General features: G+C 33.6%; 1 long non-coding RNA gene across 1 annotated transcript; it reads left to right on the forward strand.

Moving 5' to 3' along the window:
- The first annotated feature begins 3,353 nt into the window (after positions 1-3,353).
- Positions 3,354-4,930, forward strand: LOC143051114 (uncharacterized). Its single transcript, XR_012970603.1, has 2 exons — positions 3,354-3,645; positions 4,805-4,930. It is a non-coding gene; the product is annotated as an uncharacterized LOC143051114 (long non-coding RNA).
- The last annotated feature ends 824 nt before the right edge of the window (positions 4,931-5,754 follow it).

Genomic DNA, 5,754 nt, shown 5'->3' on the forward strand with positions numbered 1-5,754 from the left:
GATTTGTATTGTCCAAATGAAGGGAGGTTTGACATAATATCTGAGGAAAATAATCAGGCTGCAGAATCAGGTAAAAAATGGTATAGTTTATCATTTTTAAACACACATCCTCATCAGGAATCTTCTTCATCAGATTCAAACTATAATCCAACAACAGGCTCATCTGATCACCTTTCCCTGTATGACTGGTTCCATCACAATAATACAAAGAAGAAGACGTTACGGAGATGTTCACTCGTGAGGGAAATATCTGGATTAGTTGACACACAGACTGTTGAACAACTGTTCAGCTCAAGTAGGAAAGATCTATACTTTTTAAACAACCTTACTCCAACTAACCACATGTTTCAAGTTAGACTTATTCATCACCTAAGAAATACAAAGAATAATTTGTTTAATATGAAGAAAGTACAAAAAGCATTAGGATGTAATCTTAAATTTGACACCCTTGGTCAAATTTGCCAAAACTATGGAGAATGCAGAGGAAAATGTATGCATAGAAGTTTTAGAAGAGGAAAGAATAGACAGCATCATTGATTTAGATCAATTACTGTAAATATTGACAATGCAATTTCCCATAGGAACTCCTTTTACGGCTAAAACTACCACTTTTACTATGAAGTTTTGAAAAAAAATCTTATCCTAGAATTGAAAGTTCATATGCACCACAATTTTTTTCAAAGGTCAAAATATAGGGCTGTGCGGCATATTTTCAACGTTTATATGCCCTGAACGTCTCAGAGTTTAAACTTACACTAATTTTCTTAACTACCCCTACCTCGAATGAAAGGTTACCACAGATTTCAATGTAAACAATATGCACGTGTTTATTTACTGGTAACATTCCCAAGTTCTGTCTCTGTGATATGGAACACAGAGAGCATAACTGGGAACCAGTATGTAAACAAAATTAATTTTCTATGAATATTCAATTTCTCCCCAAAAGAGGCGTGTTTTGAGCAACAGCTGTATTTACAAAGTGCAACCTATACAGACATTTATTCAAATAGAAAACTCTCTAAAATCAGTTTTTCTCACATTAATACTCATTTATCAGAATTATAGTCTAAATGAAATCACTGTGTATACTCTTAAGTTTTTCTTTACTATACATTTTATACCGGTCCCCTCCCCAGTTTCATTTTTTTTTAAGAATTTGAAAACAAAACTTTAATTATTGCCAGCTTACCCTACTTGCATATTTTCTGATAAAAAATGCCTAGAACCTGTTACAAGCTAAATTAATTGTTTTACGACTCAGGGCAATTTCCAATGTTTTTTGTCCCGTGGGGCCTCAAATTTTCTAAATCACTCTACTTTTTCTAGCAATTTGGAATATTTAGTACATATTCAGGATAGAATACACTATTATAAGGTGCCACGCAATATCTGGTGGAGGTATCCGACTTCGATCAACCAAACGCGGTATACTGAATGAATTCTACGTATAATTTAAGAATTGCCAGAAGGATTATGGCCAAAAACGCAGACGTATCAATTACTGTAGAGGATACGAGAAAACGCAGACGTATCAATTACTGTAGAGGTTAAGATACTGCTGAAAAGTTAATGTAAAATCGCTGTTTTTATCTACGGAACAAAACATGGAGGATACAGTTAAGAATAAAATGTAAGAGTATATGATCACTAAACGTATGATGTTATCGTAATTTAAATTGAAACTATACTATTGTGTCAAGTGTATCTATGCATATATATTATGCATATATATTATGCATATATTTTGATGGATGACTCAACATTTGTGAACTCATTTGAAATAGATGCATTTTATTTACATACACTTTTGAACATAGTTATTACGGAATATTTTCGAATAGCACGATCTATCTATGATCTAAAACAGTTAGGTAGTAGGATGGAAAATGTACAAATTGCCAATCAATATATTTTTCTGTGAATTTACAGTACATTGAATTATAATAGTTCGATATGAATTGGTGCGTCAGATGCGATTTGTCTAGATTAAACTTCACCAGGAACGCTCAAACGTTATATGTTTACATACAAACGTTAATATGTGGTACATGTGTAATATCTTTTTCGTGTCTTGCTTATATCGTTACGTTACATGGTTATATCTTCACGTAATGTGGTTATATCTTTAAGGTATAGGGATATATCATTATAACATATGGTTGCATCTTAACGTTATGTGATTGACATATCAACCATAAAACGTGTCATTCTTTTTATTGATTTTGCAAACTTTGTTAGGCTGCATTTTATTACTTAATAATGTTGAGTGATTTCAAACGTTTCTATTTAGTTCCACCGACTCCAAGCAATTTACAGCTACTAAAACGCAATCAAACCAGTATTGCGATCGGTTGGGATTCTCCAGATTTTGATATACCCGTTAAATTCAATATCTACTACGGGATAACTCCTTCAACGAATTACAACAAGAGTGCACACGCTAAAATGTCTCGCCTTCTATACTAATCATTGATATTATGTTGATAGTCCTAAGTATAAAGCTTAGTTTTATTACAACTGTCTCATAAACTTAACATTAACCAAGATAACTAAACAAAGACCAACGAACCTTGAAAATGAGGTCAAGGTCAGATGAACCATGCTAGGCAGACATGTACAGCTAACAATGCTTCTATACAACAGATATAGTTGACCCATTACTTATAGTTTAAGAAAAATAGACCAAAACTCAAAAACTTAACACTGTGCAAAGAACCGTGAAAATGAGGTCACCGTCAAATAAAACCTGCGCGACTGACATAAAGATCATAAAATATTTCCATACACCAAATATAGTTGACCTATGGCATACAGTATTAGATAAAAAGACCAAAACTCAAAAACTAAACTTTGACCACTGAACCATGAAAATGAGGTCAAGGTCACATGACATCTGCCCGCTAGACATGTACACCTTACCATCATTCCATACAACAAATATAGTAGACCTATTGCATATAGTATGAGAAAAACAGACCAAAACACAAACATTTAACTATAACCACTGAACCATGAAAATGAGGTCAAGGTCAGATGACACCTGCCAGTTGGACATGTACACCTTACAGTCCTTCCATACACCGAATATACTAGCCCTATTGCTTATAGTATCTGAGATATGGACTTGACCACCAAAACTTAACCTTGATCACTGATCCATGAAATGAGGTCGAGGTCAAGTGAAAACTGTCTGACAGACATGAGGACCTTGCAAGGTACGCACATACCAAATATAGTTATCCTATTACTTATAATAAGAGAGAATTCAACATTGCAAAAAATTTGAACTTTTTTTCAAGTGGTCACTGAACCATGAAAATGAGGTCAAGGACATGTGACTGACGGAAACTTCGTAACATGAAGCATCTATATACAAAGTATGAAGCATCCAGGTCTTCCACCTTCTGAAATATAAAGCTTTTAAGAAGTGAGCTAACACCGCCGCCGCCGGATCACTATCCCTATGTCGAGCTTTCTGCAACAAAAGTTGCAGGCTCGACAAAAAATCAGTGACAGCGCCTGGTAAAATGTTCAAAGCTCATGGGCTAAAGGCTGGCACTGAATACAAGTTCCAGTTATCTGCCAGTTCTGCAGATGGAGAAAGCAAACTTGGCGATCCACTATTCATACGCACTCTGAAAGACCGTAAGTATAAACATAAGTTTCTTGTTTAAGAACATGCATTACCCTTTGTATATCGTACTGAACACATGATACAGTTTGTTCTTTTTTAAAACACATTTACAGTAAATTAAATGTGGACTAACACTAAGATAACTCTACGGTCTATGTTTTATACATTATAAATTCAGAACCTTTAGTGAGTAAGCAAAAGGGGGAAAGACTTGTCTGATGTTTTTTCCTGTTTATTTAAGAAATTATTCATTTCTTACATAATTTATGACAGTTATATTGTCTTTCACACTAGCTTTTGGTAACATTAGCCTAAGACTTCAAAAATCAATCTTCTACTTGTTACATATATGCTTAGCTCTGAAATTGGCAAATAAAGTTTACATTAGAAATAAACGTCCTTTTTTATATGATAAAATCGTAGATGAATATAAATAGTTTATATAGAGTATGATTTCCGTGCTCACACCAGGTGCTTCATGGATGATCTCAATCAGATAGCTCCGTACCATATGTTTAGATAGGCAAAAAATAAAACGCCTGGTATCTTAAAAATCCAAGATGGTGTTAACAGAATAGACATAACTAAAGGTCAATTTTACCTTGGGCATTCCATTGTGTTTGTTGTATAATTATATATACTATGAACAGAAAGTAATCAGACAAAATCTTGCATTTATATTACAAGCCATTACATTTTGGTCGAAGATCAAATGTTTGGAAGGCCCAACGCCACCTACTATATTGGAGAATAACAATCAGAAGATCTAAATAGAAACGACATTCTATATAATGTTAACTCGATGACGGCATTGAATTCTATCATAACCTTCATCGGGAGCGCCAAGACCAAATGGATTTAAAGCAAAACTTATAAAACTAAAACAGCATAAAACAAAAATGGTGTAAGCAGAAAAAACAAGGGTAAACTTTTCATTGGTTTGCAAACTTAGATGAAAAATATAATTCTTGAAGAGGAATCTAACAAAAGAAAGAAAAAATAGAAATTTATGTCATTTCGGAAGCAGCGGCGACTACAAGCGGATAATTATGACCTTTCGGATTGATAGTCCACACCAACTTTTAAACCGATGAAATTCAAATCTGTGAGTTTTGTGATTAGAAATATTTTATAGTGCCACATATTCTGTTTTTTTTTTTATTATTTCAGAGAAAACAGAGTGAAGAGATGTGTTTTGAAAACACTAGACGATGATAGTTAATTTTTATTTTTATTTTTTTAAGCAAGACACACCAATTATGTTTGAAGACATATTAAATAGTATTGTATAGTGTATATTGTATTGCATATTTACGCCTGTCCTAGTCAGGAGCCTCTGGCCTTTGTTAGTCTTGTATGTTTTTTTTTAAATTTAGTTCATTTATTTGTTTTGGAGTTTAGTGTGACGTCCATTTTCACTGAACTTGTACACAATTTTATTTAGGCATATTGACATATTCCCCCATTTCCGTTCTCAATTTTAAGTATGAGATACAGAACAAAAAAACAGGACGGTATAGTTTTTTCTGCATGTCGAGGTCAGGTCAATTCCGAGACGATAGCAGAAAAACTTTACGGTTGGTTGTTACCATCCCGTTTATATTGTTACTTTTGTTTGGTATCTGACTTGTACGACGTTTCCAACTAGAAAGTAATACAATTTGCATTTAAGACGATTGCATAATTAAAAAGATTGAACACAAAAAAATTGCATACCGGTTTATGCATTATAACTATTTTGATATGAGCGTCACTGATGAGTCTTATGTAGACGAAACGCACGTCTGGCGTACTAAATTATAATCCTTGTACTGGACTGGACATGCAATCCTTACTACATATATTTAAAATATATGTTATTCCTGTACTTCTGTACGGCCTGGAATTAGTAACTCCTACAGAAAAAACATGGATATTATTGACATATTCCACAAAAAATGCATTAAGCAATTACTTTCTTTACAAACAAGTCACTACGCCCGCCATATACATTCTTTCTGGACAACTACCAATAGAGGGCCAAATATATAAACAGATCTTATCATTATTTGGGAAAGACACATGTATTAGTAAACCTAACTGCTAGTAGTTCCATGCAAGAAGCTGAGAGAATACCCGTA

This window comes from Mytilus galloprovincialis, chromosome 11, assembly GCF_965363235.1.
Source record: "Mytilus galloprovincialis chromosome 11, xbMytGall1.hap1.1, whole genome shotgun sequence".
Classification (NCBI taxonomy): Eukaryota; Metazoa; Mollusca; class Bivalvia; order Mytilida; family Mytilidae; genus Mytilus; species Mytilus galloprovincialis.